General features: G+C 39.2%; 1 protein-coding gene across 1 annotated transcript in view; it reads left to right on the top strand.

The window, feature by feature from the left end:
• The window catches only part of SLC2A2 (solute carrier family 2 member 2), a 175,315-nt gene that overhangs the window by 12,425 nt on the left and 145,694 nt on the right, over nt 1–17,196 (top strand). The window lies entirely within an intron of this gene.

A 17,196-nucleotide genomic window follows, 5' to 3' on the forward strand; every position in this document is an offset into this window, starting at 1 on the left:
AAGTCCCCATCTTTTAAGTCCCACTGACATATGATTGCAAACACTGTTATTGAAGCTGATGGTGCGGTTTCAAAAGATCAAGGTAGTTTTTAGATTTGCATTGTATGAAGGTTTTTTCCCAAATTTATTTTGTTTTGAAAAGTGAATAAAACAATGTTAATAATGAAAAATAGGCAAGTGCTGTGAATGAGTATTTAAAGAGATCACAGGGTTGCTGAAAATTGATGGTCTTGTTTAATGAAAAGTATAGAAACTAAGCCAAAAAAGACTAATAGTATGGGGCGTATTATCTAGGAAGCGGCAGTGAGAGGCGTTAGCCTCCATGGCTTAACGGCCACTTCGGAAGCACCAGGCTGCACCATATTACCAAGGATATGGTGCAGCCTGGCGTTTCCCCTGCAATGGCGCTAAGTCTCACAGCTTAACGCCAACTCAGGCCCCCTTGCACCAGAGTGCAAGGGTGTCTGCGAGCAGGTAGGTTTGTTTATGTACAGGAAGGTGTCCCTTCCTGTACATAAACAAACCTAAAATGCCATTTTGTAACTTACATGTGTGCTGCTTCAAAAAAGGTTTGTTTATGTACAGGAAGGGAAACCTTCCTGTACATAAACAAACCTTGGCATTTTGTTTTTTCCATGTGTGCTGCACAAGCCAAAGAAGTGCAAATATTGCACACACCTTTCAATTGAGACAAAAACTGCCTTTGCAGGAAGAAACGTCACAAAGTGGGACTGCCCAGATAAAGGGGCACAAGGAACAGGTTTAGATGGAATGGCTCACAGGGCATGCCTTAATGCAGGATGCAACACAGCCCAATGGGGAGATCCTGTAAGTGCAGAAGATGCAAACCACTTATTCCATTAACAGGCCATAGGAGCAGGGATGGAGGGAGATGTAGTTAATAGGCTAATGAACAGCACATCAAACGTACCTTAGATAAAAGGAATGATTTATGCCTTATATTTACCCTCATATGTGCCATAACATAACAATGCAAAATCAGTAGGAAATGAGGGCATAAGTATAATTTAAAAAAATTATGTGGAGGTTCTCATTGTAATCTAGGAGATACTTCAAGGTGATATACATATCCCATAATAGACACTCTACAGTGTTGGAATGCTATGGTATGTACAACCCACTCATTTTTCTATGATGTTAGATTCCATCCATGGATTCATCCTCTAAGCGGCCCTGTACTCTTAGTGGTCTCACCGCTATTTCTTAAATTTCATTGTACCTCTACAGTTGTGGATGTGGGAAATCTCATATTATCTATATGGAATTTGTATATCTTCTATTTGAAATGATTGAATTGAAAGCATACCTTTTCACTTGTATCACAATATCATCTGTATGCATTTTTCAATAGAATACTTTCGACACACAAAAATGTATATATATATATATATATATATATATATATATATATATATATATATATATATATATATATATATATATATATATATATTCACTGAAAAAACCATAGGTTTCACACACGTTATAGTTAGGAATTAGCATTTAAAAAACCTTGCAAATTCACTGAAAAAACCATAGGTTTCACACATGTTATAGTTAGCGGAAATTTTACTGATAAAAAACCAATGAAATTCCCCCGTTATAGTTAGTGCAGGCAACTATAACTCACGCGACCGCAATCCTCTGCTGATGCTAATACTGTATTTAGACACTTATCTGCCCATGTCTTCTTCCATACATTTTTAGCTATACATATATTACAAATATTTTTTTTTCATAAAGACACATATGTCATCAGCAGAAGATTGCGGTCGCGTGAGTTATAGTTGCCTGCACTAACTATAACGGGGGAATTTCATTGGTTTTTTATCAGTAAAATTTCCGCTAACTATAACGTGTGAAACCTATGTTTTTTTCAGTGAATTTGCAAGGTTTTTTAAATGCTAATTCCTAACTATAACGTGTGTGAAACCTATGGTTTTTTCAGTGAATTTGTAGGGTTTTTTAAATGCTAAGTTACTTTACGCCATTCGTGGCGTGCGCGCCCACTTAACGCAGTTCGTTCCGTGCGCGCATGGTGCGCTTCGCGCACCGTGCACGCACAGTAAGCACGCGGTGCGCTTCGCGCACCGCGCGCCCACTTTACGCAGTTAGTGCCGTGCACGCACGGTGTGCACGCGGTGCGCTACGCGCACCGCGTGCCCACGTTACGCTAGATGGGCCATGTACGCACGATGCGCTTCGCGCACCGTGCGGACATGGAGGACATATGATGCACTTCGTTTTGAAAGGTAATATTTTAATTTTTCGTAATTTTTATAAGCCATGCACAAATGGTGCCCTTCGGGCACCATTTGCACACGGGGTGGACAGAGTGTGGATAATTTTTTTTTTTATTTTTTTTAAAAAAAAATATTATAGTTTATCTCATCAGTTATAAGCCATGCACAATTGGTGGCCTTCGGCCACCAATTGCTCACGGGGTGGGGAGAGTGTGGATAATTTTTTTTTTTATATCATTTTTTACCGTACGCGTACGGTAAGCGTAATCGGCGAAATTAGCGAAAAAAAAAAAATTCGTTTTTTGGCCTTGGGGGATCTTTGGGGACTCCCTCAACATGGCTATGTGTGTGGGAGCTGTCTAAACAGCCCCTTTACATGTTTTTGTGCTTTGTATTTTCATCATCACTCTCAGTGCGAGAGAGAAAATGGCGGCCGCCGCTTCCTGGTTTCGGCCGATTCGAATGTTTACTAAGATCTAAGAGCCAATCAGAATCGCGCTCGCGCACGCCACCGTACGCGTACGGTAAGCGTACCGTAAGCGCACCGTAAGCTGGCTCAGATATATATATTGATTTAAAGGCTATTTTCTCAGAATCTACTGAACAGATTTACACCAAACCTACAAAAGGCACTTCCTTGACCTGAGGACTACCTCTCTGCCAAATTTCAAGTAATTCTGTTCAGCCGTTCGGGTTGTAGCCCTGTCTAAAGGTCCTATGGAAAAATGCATGGGAAAAACGCGTTTTGGGACCCCCCTTTTATCTCAGCCCCTGCTTGACGAATCCCCCCGAGACTTTCAGGGTAGGAGCGGAGCGTAGCGCCCCACCTATTTTGAAAAATTCGCGAGGATTCGACGACCGGCGCCAAAGTTATTCAAAATAGAATGTTGCGGATTTCCTATGGAAACGTGGTCCTAACTATAACTACCTACTGGCGACCGCCAGTAGGTAATATATATATATATATATATATATATATATATATATATATATATATATATATATATATATATATATATATATATATATATATATATATATTCTCTGTCAGCTCACAGATTCTTCATCTCCTGTAAGTACGAGCCACACGAATCCAGTTGAATTGCAATATTTTATTTTTTACGGGCAAACAAAATGACGCGTTTCGAGCAAACGAGCTCTTGGTCACATGACCATAGGTTCCGAGTTCAGTGTATTTAAAGTCATACAAGAACATAAACAACAGACTTTTCAGTTCATTCATTTAAAAGAAAACTAGCAATAGTATTAACTTATAATCCATCTAGCTGCTGTGCAATGGCATTTCCAAACATAAAAATATAACCATCAGCCGACACGTGTTTCATCTTAATCACAAGACTTTTTCAAAGCTGGAATGAGAATATGATACACATTGTCTGGATATGTACAATTTGGTAAGAAGATGGAAATAATTAGTTTATTTTTAATTTACATGTTCTCTAGAAAACCGCCAGATGAATCATAGTGGGAAACGGCTATATCAAGTAGAAGACATATATAAATTAAGATGCAGAGAGTGCTTTTTTAAAAAAAGGTCAAAGAAATAAACCAAACCGATAAATTCAGTGTAACCAAAGATTTCACCCATGGAAAGACAGTTTTTAAGAGAAGTCAGCAAAGAAGTGTATACAAGTAGAAGAAATCTACTCATAGAGTTGTAAAGAACCCGAGAAGAATCCATAGTTCATCTGAATATAGTTGTGAGAAAACATAGCACATGAATCATGACAAAATATTTAGAAATAAAAGTGTATATATAAAAAACCCAACAGTTCGACAATATCGTGTCCAGGCGTCCCTGGCCTTTAAATACAGCTATCCTGACATCCCAATTCCACATCCAAAAGTCAGTAGGAATTAAAAGAATGAGTCTGTAATAGGGGAACAACGATTACATGAAAAACCCTGGCCTGATATCAAATAGAGCAATGAACAGTCTCAATGGTCAGACCCAAAGAGGTCCTAATGAGATAAACACACATCACTAACTTATAGTCCATGTGTTCAGAGACCAGCCTCTGTATCACATCCTACTGTTCTATATTAGCGCAAACATTCTAAAAATATAGACAGTATGCGCTAATAAAGAAAATATATTGTTATTCTAAGGCCAAGTATATATGCAAAATGAATAGTAAGTATATTAAAATCTATCAATGGCATTCAGATTCCAAAAAGACCCAACCCTGGTCCTTATGCTACAGCCACATATATTTCCGTAGCACAGACGAAAGTGATGAATTTATATTTAACTTAGTGTCCTACAGGGACCCCACATTAAGCCTTACATGAGATGTGGCCCGTGACAATTAGTGAATCTCACAGTGAGTTCAACAAGTTGTTAGAGATTCCGTGTATATTGCTTAGAATTATATCTTAATTTACCCTTTTTACCAATGAAATGTTCATGCAATAATATGTCCTCAAAGCGTGGTGTTTAGTCCATACACCTACGGATAACAGTTCACGGCGAGGAGTACTTGATAAACCTCCTTACTAGACAAAATAAAATTGACACAACACACATTGTAGTCCATACGGCCCATATCCAAAAGCCCACAAATTCTAAACTTTAAGAGTCCTGGAACACTAAGTTATAACTCACCAGACCGGAGTTTGGCAGACGTAACGCGATGCAGCTCTCTGTTCACGGCACTGTGTGTGTGCATCCTTCTCGGGAAACTCATTCTGTTGAAACGTATGCAAATGCACACCTCGTGGTAGCGCCATCTTAAGGGGATCATTTATTACGTTTTAGAAATCAGACACCATTCCCCTCGAGCCATTTAGGTTGTTGCCTGTTTAATTTCTAGTATAGTAAAATCGCAAACAAAAATAATGGCAAAGAAATAAACACAAAAAGCTGTTACTTGTTTATAATGATAAAATCAAACAAACCGATGTCTGGTATTTTTTTACCTATTGCCTATATTGTTACTATTACTTTAACAGCCAGCCAATTCTAGTAAGCCAAATGTAAAAGCAACTGTCATGATTGCATTAAGGTGCAATCTAATATTAGTTCCTAGACTATCACTGTTCTGAGCACATAAAATACGTGTTCTAGTATAATGATACACAAATTCAGCGGTACTACTAACTTCCTAGACTATCACTGTTCTGAGCACAGAAAATACGTGTTCTAGTATAATCATACACAAATTCAGAGGTACTACTAACTAAAACTAAAGAATCCAGCGAAAATAATAACAAAGCTCACCAGATTTTAGAGGTAAGTGATAGAGTGCAAATAAAGCATGCACGAGAAAATGTATAGTAAAAGTGAGAGACATGGTAGGACAAGATGCATGGCATACAGTACAGTGTCAAGTCATCACAATTAGTCCTATCCTGACAGGTTCTTGGCATATAAATCTATTGTAGTGTCCACTCACAAACCATTTTAGGATCGACATGGATAAATTACACCAATATTGATCTTATCCTAGGAGGAACGTCAAGTTGAACATTATGTTTCAGTATCTGTTCACAGATGCAACATAACAAACGAGGAGAAACACATATAGTTCTCTAATTCCAGCGAGTAATGGTTTACCTATGCTGAATATGACATTAATCACAAAGGAATACATGCAGTTCTCTATCCACATTGAGTCCTAGGTCTACAGATGTAAGTTTAATCAACCATTTAATTTCAAGTTTCCTCAATGCTAGAACTCTATCTCCACCTCGCGTGTTGCCCTCCGCCACTGCAATACCATGGAAACTAAGTTTTCTGATTTCAGAGGCTGCATGCATCATGTTATAATGAGCAGCTAATGGATAGTCTGTGTTACCATTTCGAATTGCTCATATATGCTCCTGGATTCGTTCCTTGAGTGGCCTAATTGTACTCCCCACATAAATGAAGCCACAGTGACAACCAATGCAATACACTACAAACTTAGTATTGCAATTGATGAATTGGTTAATTTTGTGAACCTGTCCAGTGTTATAACTGAAACTCAATGTTTTGTTGACAGCATATTGACAAACACTGCATGTAGTACATCTATAAAAACCCATGGGTCTCTTAGGGAACCATGTTGTTAGTTCCCCTGTCTTTTTTGGAGGAAGATATGATGGACATAATCTATTCATAATTGTCCTTCCTCCACTATACATGATTTGTGTTTTTTTGGATATGTATTGATCCAAACTATTGTCAATTTTTAATAAATGGCAATACTTGTGTAGTATTTTACATATATTTTGACAACAAGAATTATATTGTGTGATAAAAGCAATGTTGTTCCTCTATGGTTTATTTTTCCTAGTTGATCTAAAAGCTTGGTGTGACAACTTCTTTTTATCTTCCTTTGTGCTTTATCTAAAACAGTGCTATCATTGCCCCTTTTTAGAAAGCGAGATTTCAAGTGATCCTGTTCCTGCTCAATTGTTGTGTCATTGCTGCAATTCCTCCTCAGTTGCATCATTTCCCCAAAGGGGATTGCTTGAATTTGTGTATAAGGGTGTGCACTCCCCGCGTGCAATACAGAATTACACCAGTGAGTTTATGGTAAAGCTTTGATGCAATCTTGTCATTTTCTACATAGAGAGTAATGCCTAAAAAATTGATCTCCCTCTTACTGATCTGATTAGTAAGCGTTAAGTTATAGACATTGTTATTGAGATGATGGAGAAATTATTTTAAGAGCTTCATCATCCCCATTCCATATCATGAGGATGTCATCTATAAAACGTCCCCAATACATGATACATCCTATCATGTTCAATGGGCAGCTTCTCTGAATATGGTGTTCAAAAAAGCCCATTTAGATGTTCACAAAAGAAGGGGAAAATGCTGACCCCATGCCAACCCCAGAAGATTGTCTAAACCATTTTCCATTGTGTAGGAAAAAGTTATTTTCTAGAGCAATACGTGTCAAATCCAATATAATTTGTGTATGCTCGTATAAGGTTGCATCACGCTTAGACAAGTAGTAAGTGAGGGCCTCCATACCTTTGTCCAACGGTATGCAAGTAGATAACGCATTGACATCCGGAGAAATAAAAGTAAATTCTTCCAACCATATTAACTTCTAGTTTATTCAATAAATCCTTAGTATCTAAGATAAATGATGGTAAATTTTGAACTATAGGTTGAAGGAATATGTCCATGTATTCTGAGATGTGCTCCGTTGGTGACCCAATTCCAGAAATAATGGGTCTACCCGGTGGTGAGGTGCAGTTCTTCTGTATCTTTGGTAAGGTGCAGATACATGCAGCTTGTGGTGTTAGATTAAAGAGATATTTAAATTCCAAGTCTGTGAGCAGACAGGAATTTAGCCAATAGCTCAATTTCTTCTCAATTAGGGCTGTCACTTCCTTCAAAGGATTATGGGGCACTCTACAGTAAGCATTATTATCCATTAACTGATTGTCTATCTCCTTGATATAGTATTCAGTATCCAGTAGGACAATATTGCCCCTCTTATCTGCCTCTTTGATGACCATATCCGTATATCCGGATAATTGTTGTAATGCTGTGCATTCATCTTTACTAAGATTGTCTTTAAATCTAGTGTTTCTGTGATGAACTTTGTCTTTTAATACATACAACTCAGTTGTTACTGCCTTATAGAAGCAATCTATCAAATTATCTGATGGTAATATGGGTATGAATGTAGACTTATTTCTAAGCCCCCTATCTACATCAAGTTGCGTATCTATATCTAGTTTCTGCAAGATTTCACTAATAGTTGGTGCGAACCCCATGCTTACATCCAATGACAATAATAATTGTAAATCTTTAATGTCTTTAATCGTTTTACTACTTTGAGTTACCGAAAAAATAGTCATAGTACATGGTTTCTGATTAGCATCAAAGATTTTTTTAAATGTTATTCGACCTACAAATTTCAACAGATCAATGTGGATCTGAGTGAAGTCTGGTTTGGATGTAGGGCAAAAACCCAAGCCCTCTTTGAGTACTTCTTGTTCAACAGTAGATAATGCATGTTGAGACAAGTTAACAATTGAGATATCATTACTTGTAACTTCAACATTAGCATTTGTAGACACAGATGCACCTATAAGTGTAGCACCCACTCAGCATTTAGTTCTTTTGAAAGGGTGATGTTGATCTCCTTTCTTCCTGATTTTTTGCTGTTATTTCTTCCCCCTCGTCTTGTTCTTTTGTTCCAGTGTTTTTTTTGTTGTAAAAACCTGACCTGGTTCCCTTTCTGTACCTTACTATTTCCGCTAAAAAAGAGGATGCTGCAGTAGTATTATCCCCTCCCCCTGCAGTTTTCGTTGTTTCACTGCGGGCATCACTCACTTCACTAGTGATACTAGATAGATCTGACTCACTGGCTGAGGTCGCGGCCACAGGTATTGCTTCATTTGGTGCATTCTCTGCCTTTCTTGGTGTAAAATCATCAAACGTTTGGGCAGAAGTGAATACCCTGCCATCTCTATAATCATTCTCGTCTCTCTTAAGGTTTTGCATTTTCTTATCTCTAATGTAAACTTGGTGTGCACTCAGAACATCTCTCAACATTTTCTAATTTTTTCAGTGTCTTCTTTCAAATCAAGTGATTTGATTTGATCTTCTAGTTGTTCTATTTCACTCAATAATTTGGATAGTTTCCTATCTGCATGTCTTATTAAGATATCCATCATCCCAAATGATGATGACAAGATTAAGTTCTCCCATTCACTGAGTAAATCTGGATCCAAGTCTTCAAATGAGGGGAAGATGATAACTCTCAATCCTCTTGGTACATGTTTTATTTCGATATATTTCTTTAAAGTACCTAAATCCCACCATTGTGAAAGTTCTTGTTTACGAGTTCTTTCTAGCTTTATAAACAACTGTTTCAATCATTGTGGTTTGTCATTCTGGACTGTTACTTTTCTATCTTGAATTTTCTGTCCTGAGAAGATTTCATTGAAAACCTTATCTCTATCGTCATCAAATCCTGCCATACTTGTATTACTGCTGCTCTCAGCAACTCTGATAATACCTTGTAAATCAGATCACACTTTCAAAAGAAGGATTATGAGTGCTGGTAACCACAGAACATGTAATCACTTATGAAAATGTTAGTAGTGGTTCCCCAAAGGGAAGTTTACCGCACATCAAAAGTTGCTGTATTGTTTTAGAACCAGTACTGTGTGAATATATCTAATCAAATTGGGGTACTATGTATGTTCAGCCATCTTACTACCAGAAGGTGCTAGTTGCAGATTAGAATACTAATGTGCTAAAACAATAAACATACTAGAACCTTTTTACAGCACTCTCTTGCGTAAAACAAAAGACCATTGAGTCATCAATATAATAGCAACGTGAGTGTAGTTGTTTGCAATATGCCCAATTCAAAACAGATATCCAAAGTTAGAGTTCTCTCTTCTCATGCCGGAAATAAAGGTAAGAGTCCAAATTGTTCATTATTTCCACTTTTGATTTATTGTTTGTTTAGTCCAGCAACTATCAGCCGACACGTGTTTCGTCTTAATCACAAGACTTTTTCAAGGCTGGAATGAGAACATGATACACATTGTTATAACAATGAGTTTCAGTTATAACAGTGGGCAGGTTCACAAAATTAACCAATTATCAATTGCATTACTCATTTCGTAGTGTATTGCATTGTTTGTCACTGTGGCTTAATTTATGTGGGCAGTACAATTAGGCCACTCAAGGAACAAATCCAGGAGCAGATAAGAGCAATTCGAAATGGTAACACAAACAATCAATTAGCTGCTCACTTTAGCATGATGCATGCAGCCCCTGAAATCATAAAACTTAGTTTCCATGGTATTGCAGTGGCGGAGGACAACGCACGAGGTGGAGATAGAGTTCTAGCATTGAGGAAACTTGAAACTAAATGGTTGATTAAACTTAGATCTGTAGACCTAGGACTCAATGTGGATAGAGAACTGCATGTATTCCTTCGTGATTAATGTCATATTCAGCATATGTAAACCATTACTCAGTGGAATTACAGAACTATATGTGTTTCTCCTCGTTTATTATGTTGCATCTGTGAACGGATACTGAAACATAATGTTCAACTCGACATTCCTCCTAGGATAAGATCAATATTGGTGGATTAATATCACTCTAATATGATATGAATCGTTTGTTCATTGGATCATATATGTGTACTGTTCCTTTTTTATCCATGTCCAGCCCAAAACGTTTGTGAGTGGACACTACGATGGATGTATACGACAAGATCCTGTCTGGATAGGACTAATTGTGATGACTTCACACTGTACTGTATGCTAGTACAGCGTTAAAAAGGTGGAGAGAAATCACACAACGGATGGGTATCACTCTTTGTGCAGCCAGCTCAGCGTTTCTCCAGTGCATATTGCAAGTGATTATATGTGGCACTAAAGTGTATGTGTGCCTTGGAGAAAGCTGTTGTGGCTGTAGCTACCTGCAAATTCAAATGCACATGGGAATTTCCTTAACAGAGGCCCATGTCTGCCTTTCATCTGCACACAGATAGCTTGAGCAGGTGCTATAGTCAGGTATTTGTAGGCAACTGAGTACCAGTGTTACCACATGTGGCACCATAGTGGTGCCAAATTGAAAACAAGTGGCATAAAAGGCCAGATTGCTAGAGGTGAGTTGGGTGACCAAATGGCAAAATATCACATAATGTAGCAAATGCAAAAACAAAGCCCATCACAACTTACTTTCAAAGTAAGGCATATCCACAACTAATTAACTACATTCAGGTTTTTGGAATATGTTATTGACCATAGGAACGGGAATGTGACATCAAAATTACCAATGCTATGAGTGGTCTGTTAAGTCAGTCTCTCACCCACAAAACCCCACCTTCATTTGATATCTTCCTTAACTGAACAAAATTCAGCACAATTTCCTTAGGCTAGGCTGCCTTCTGGCTATGTTTATCTGTAGAAATACCATATACATATACACATACATACAGAGATTACCACAAATTCACATTATTTTGAGCAGGAAACTGATTTTCCTACACAACTAACTTTTACTGATAAAACTGACCATGCAATATCATACGTAAAAGTAATCTTCATTTTACGGGGTAGCTAGCCATGTCTTCATATCTCTACCTTATCTTCCTATGGAACTGACAAGTACCAATAACATCTTATGCTGTAATACAATTCACAAAGAAAAAGAAAATTAGCTTGGTTTCAACTTACCAATCACTGCTGACCTCAACATGCCTTGTAATGCTTGGTGCAGTTAAAATCTATCTTTTGATATTCAGTGAACATAAGTGAGGGAGCCAAGCCCAATCAAGATAACTTTACTTCTTGTGAAAACCCCTAAATACCATATAAGAAATAGCAAGAATGCTGGTGGGTGTGATTCATTAAATTGCAATTGCATGAGCAAATTCATTAAGGTAAGTTTGCATGTGTAGATCTCCCAACATATAGATCTACACCAACACCTAATTGTATATCTCCTCATGGATGAAATCCACCATTTTCATTCCATTCCATTCCACCTAGAAGCAGACTTATGAGTCCACACCCTCTCAAATGGAGACTGCCAAGGCCATGACCAAAGTTACTATTGATAACTTTCTAAATTAAATTAAATTAAGTTAAACATGTTAATGTTCCCTACTCCGCTCTTCACAGCACCATTTGTGTGAATGTGTCACAATCTTGGATGCAGTTATGCATTATTTTATTTGGTATCTAAATGCTAAAGAAAACATAATCTATAATTTACAATATGTTTTATTAAAATATTATATATAAAGTAAAAGGAAAAATAATAAATGTAATTTAAAAAAAAAATAAAGGTTAAATCAAAATGTTATTTAATTTATTGTCTTTTATTTTTACGTGAGAGTCAGTGCTATTGCCTACTTGCATTGATTTCAATGGGAGAGTGTTGCAGTACCAGTAGTTGGCCATCTGTGGTGCTTAACTTAATCCAAGACTGGGCTGGAGAATAGTTAGGCCTGTTTTGTCAGTAGTACTACAATAGTAGTTTTAAATTAGCATTTTGTGAATTGCATCTTGTTACTCTGATTTGAATGTTTGTTCTGTATTAGTATGTCTCTACCTGAACCCCTCCTTCAATTTCCCTTAACTCCACCAATTTAAGAGTAAGCATTTCCTATTTTTCACCCTATTCCACAGGTCCCTCACACTTCTACTACTAAATCGTAAACCATCCCAGCTGTCCCATAAGCAACAATTTACTAAAAAGGTGCCCTACACAATCCATTAGGAACATTGATTGTGCAAGATGTGTCTCATCCCTTTAAAAAATGGACAGCATCCCTGCTTTCTTCCAGCAGGTTCACAAGCAGAAAATACAACTGAATGAAGAGCTTATCCAGAATGTGCACCCAGTTCTCCAACTCTGCGAAGAAATGTTATCTACAATCTTACCAGAATTGGGGGCTTTCCATTTTTCTGGTAGTAGGTCTAACAGCGGAAATTGGGGCAGTTGAAAAGGGGCCATTGCTAGCTTTAAAGGTTTTCCCAAGGAAATGTCATCCCTTACGGAAACATCATTATTGACCGATGACTTATTGTGATCTTACTAAAGGATAGCATTTATTTGAAAACTTGGGTGATCAAGTAATCAGACTTTTACAAAATGACAAAACTCCAAAATGACAACCTGCATTTTTCTCTAGGATTGTGGAATTTTGCTGAAAGTCCTGTTTGTTTTCTTCTATCAAGTGATTATACTTGGCTCAAGGCATTTCCTTCTACACAAGAGAAACGCAATTAATTTTTTTTATTTCTCCAAGGAGATTCTATTTATTAGGTCCGGGCAGTGAACTCCGCTCCGCTTGCGGAGTTTGTGGAGATTTCTGCACTCTGCATTAAGCGGAGCTTGCGGATTTCCCCAAAACTCAGTTTCACATAGCGCAGAGTAGTATTTTCCCTCGCTGGCATTCATCAATGTCAAGTTGGCAAGCATGAGGGAGGAAAATCCACCACCCTGTGAGATTTTTCCTCATTTGTGATCGTCAACATCAAATTGGCGAGCTTGGAAAATCATTCTCCCGGCGAGATTTCTCAATGCAGGCGATCAGATTTCTCATTGCGAGTGGTAGCGTTGAGAAACTGTCCGCTCAGGTTGAGAAAGCTGCTGCTCGAGTAAAAATCTAGGTAGCAGAACTCCACAACCTCCACCCAGGCTTACTTTTTATGTCTGTAATCCCCAACAAAACCAGATTTGATTAGATTCTGCCTACTCTTGAAGGCTTGATACATTCAAACTGAAAGAGTGATGGATTTTGGAACCCTTCACCAACCTAGGACTGTACTATCCGTATCTACTTCTTTCCTTTTGTTGATGAATGATCATCAAGAAGCTGCTGTAATTGAAAGAGAAAATTGAAAGAGGATGCTCAAGGGTAGGCTATAAAGCTAAGCTCCTCATGCACTGTAAGTCGATGACATGACATTAAAACTGCTATTGAAACACGTTGACCTTTTGCATTTGAAGGAAGTGTTAATTTCTATTTATGCCCATCTGCGAACACTTGAATGTGCAAGCTGTTTCTTTGTTGGGAGCACTACAAAAAATGCGTTTTCTTTATTTTTGTTTTATTGTTATTCATCTAGCACTGACCCATCCCTGTAAGCAGGTGAACCCTAGAACATAGAAATGATATTACATCACATGCTGGTTACAGATGTATGCTGGTAGTTTACTAAAATTAGACCATAAAACATCCTAGTTTTATCATTTACAGATTCCTCTTACATTTACAGAAAGAATGCAGAATCACATTATAGACATAGAATAAGAGGTCTAAGTTTCTGGTCACAATTTGTCCACATATTGTTTTCTGATTTATCAGTTTTCTGTAGAAGCAGTTCGAGGTAATAAACTAAATAATATTCAAGGCAAAAACTTGTTCAAAAGGGACAAATCAACCATAGGACTTGAGAGCAGGGATGCAAGTAGGCAGTTAAAGATATCTGTCCATTGCCTTGTCCTTTCCAAGCACATACTTTAGGCACAGCACACACATTAACCTTTTTTTGGCTGACGTGCGTTTCTGAGTTCAGCAAATCATGTCCGTTCTTTTCGTGGAAATGTTTTTATTAGCACTGAGTACATGCTGGGAGCTACCTCATTAGGTACAAAGTGAGGAGGAAGCTGGCTCACCTAGGAGGACATGGCCCATGGGCACACATAGATGAATCCTTGATCAACACATTCACAACCAGCACAAATCCAGAGTTTGGTCTGTGTTGTGTTGAGTACTATATAATCAATGCCACCCACTCATTCGCTCTCGTACCTAAATTGATATAATACCAAAGGCAAAATAAGATGTGTGTCTGTTTCATTTCTGATTCATTATCCATTTATTTGAGGCTTCCCAAAGCATGTACTGGGCCTCAGAATACAACACAATCTGTACCTATACTTATAAATAAGTAGTTGAATGTTAAAATTGGAGCTCTTCGCTTACTTACAGATGCAAAGTTTGTATGATGCACCAGAGATAAACTGTCAGCGGTGCAAGAGCATTACAAAAAAAACAAGGAACAGAGACACTGTTGCAAGGGAACAGCTAGCACTGGAAATGCTGTGCTTAATATGAGCCGGTGGTTGGAGATGTGTCCCACCGACGCTCATTTTGAGCAAAACAATTATGTGAATTTAGGCCCAGATCTCTGTTCTGGGGTGAATGTATGACATTGTTCTGCATTCTGTCCATCAACTGTTCTTTTTGCATTTATCACCCCAAGTGGGATGGGTATGCCCAGACGTGGGTCCCGCGCTCTCCATGCCACTGGAGTCAAGCTATCCAGGCTGATGAAGGGTGAAACCCCGAAACCGGTCCTAGGATGCTTGTTTCCAGTCCAGGGAGGTCGTGGCCTGGCAGTTCGGGCTGGACTGTTCCCATAGGAAACAGGGTCAAAACTGATTTGCATATGGCTGGGTTCAAACTGGAATGGCATGGTGAGCAAAAAAAGATGGATTTAGGCCCAAATCTCTGTACTGGGGTGAATGTGTGACATTCTTCTGCAGTCTGTCCATCAACTGTTCTTTTTGCATTTATCACCCCGAGTGGGACGGGTATGCCCAGACGTGGGTCCCGTGCTCTCCATGCCACTGGAGTCAAGCTATCCTGACTGATGAGGGGTGAAACCCCGAAACCGGTCCCAGGATGCGTGTTTCCAGTCCAGGGAGGTCCTGGCCTGGCAGTTCGATCTGGACTGTTCCCATAGGGCACAGGGTCAAGACTGATTTGCATATGGCTGGGTTCAAACTGAAATGGCGTGGTGAGAAAAAAAGATGGATTTATGCCCAAATCTCTGACATTGTTCTGCATTCTGTCCATCAACTGTTTTTTTTGCATTTATCACCCCGAGTGGGATGGGTATGCCCAGACGTGGGCCCCGTGCTCTCCATGCCACTGGAGTCAAGCTATCCTGGCTGATGAGGGGTGAAACCCCAAAACCGGTCCTAGGATGCTTGTTTCCAATCCAGGGAGGTCCTGGCCTGGCAGTTCGGGCAGGACTGTTCCCATAGGGCACAGGTTCAAGACTGATTTGCATATGGCTGGGTTCAAACTAGAATGGCATGGTGAGCAAAAAAAAGATGGATTTAGGCCCAGATCCCTGTACTGGGGTGAATGTATGACATTGTTCTGCAGTCTGTCCATCAACTGTTCTTTTTGCATTGATCACCCCGAGTGGGACGGGTATGCCCAGACGTGGGTCCCGTGCTCTCCATGCCACTGGAGTAAAGCTATACTGGCTGATGAGGGGTGAAACCCCGAAACCAATCCTAGGATGCTTGTTGTCAGTCCAGGTAGGTCCTGGCCTGCCAGTTCAGGCTGGACTGTTCCCATAGGGCACAGGGTCAAGACTGATTTGCATATGGCTGGGTTCAAACTGGAATGGCATGGTGATCAAAAAACTATGGATTTAGGCCCTGATTTCTGTACTGGGGTGAATGTATGACATTGTTCTGCATTTTTTTCATCAACTGTTCTTTTTGCATTTATCACCCCGAGTGGGACGGGTATGCCCAGACTTGGGTCCTCTGCTCTCTATGCCACTGGAGTCAAGCTATACTGGCTGATGAGGGGTGAAACCCCGAAACCAATCCTAGGATGCTTGTTGCCAGTCCAGGGAGGTCCTGGCCTGCCAGTTCAGGCTGGACTGTTCCCATAGGGCACAGGGTCAAGACTGATTTGCATATGGCTGGGTTCAAACTGGAATGGCATGGTGAGCAAAAAAACGATGGATTTAGGCCCAGATCTCAGTACTGGGGTGAATGTATGACATTGTTCTACATTCTGTCCATCAACTGTTCGTTTTGCCTTTTTGGGGACTGGCACTTATTTCTCCTCATTATATTTTGACTCAGAGCAAGGGAGAGAAAAGCTCACAAGTAAGAAGAGAATGATGGAAAAACTGTGACAAAGAAAGAAACAGAGATGATTAGAAAGAACTTGAATCAGTGAGATAAAGGGGCGAGGGCCTGTCTGGTGGTGGATAATAGATGCGTGAGGTAAAATCAAGACTACGCAGCCTTGGTATTCAGCTCCTCCGACAGTCTGTAGTGCCAGTTTCAGACCTCTGAGCAAAACATTGGGCCTCAGCACTTATTGTTTTACAAATTAAGCACTGAGAATGTCAATAGCCAGGTTAGTAGAAAAGGAAGCCAGACTTTGAGAGTAGTCACAGATCACACACTTTGCAGAAGCATTGAATAGATTTTACTATAGCTGGTTAGAAAGAGCAGTCGCAAGGAGTACTAGAAGTTCATCTAATGCACTTCATAAATCCCTTAGACTACAGATGGCAGTTGTAAATGGGCAGGAGCAGGAGTTTAATAGACAAATGGTTTTACCTGGAATGGAAAAAGACGGTATGATGCTGGGACATGCAGGAGATGTGTTTTTTTGTTGGTTGTCATTACCTGTTTGTGAGAGGTTTCATTCTGAAAGTT

The sequence above is a fragment of the Triturus cristatus genome, chromosome 11 (genome assembly GCF_964204655.1).
Source record: "Triturus cristatus chromosome 11, aTriCri1.1, whole genome shotgun sequence".
NCBI lineage: Eukaryota > Metazoa > Chordata > Amphibia > Caudata > Salamandridae > Triturus > Triturus cristatus.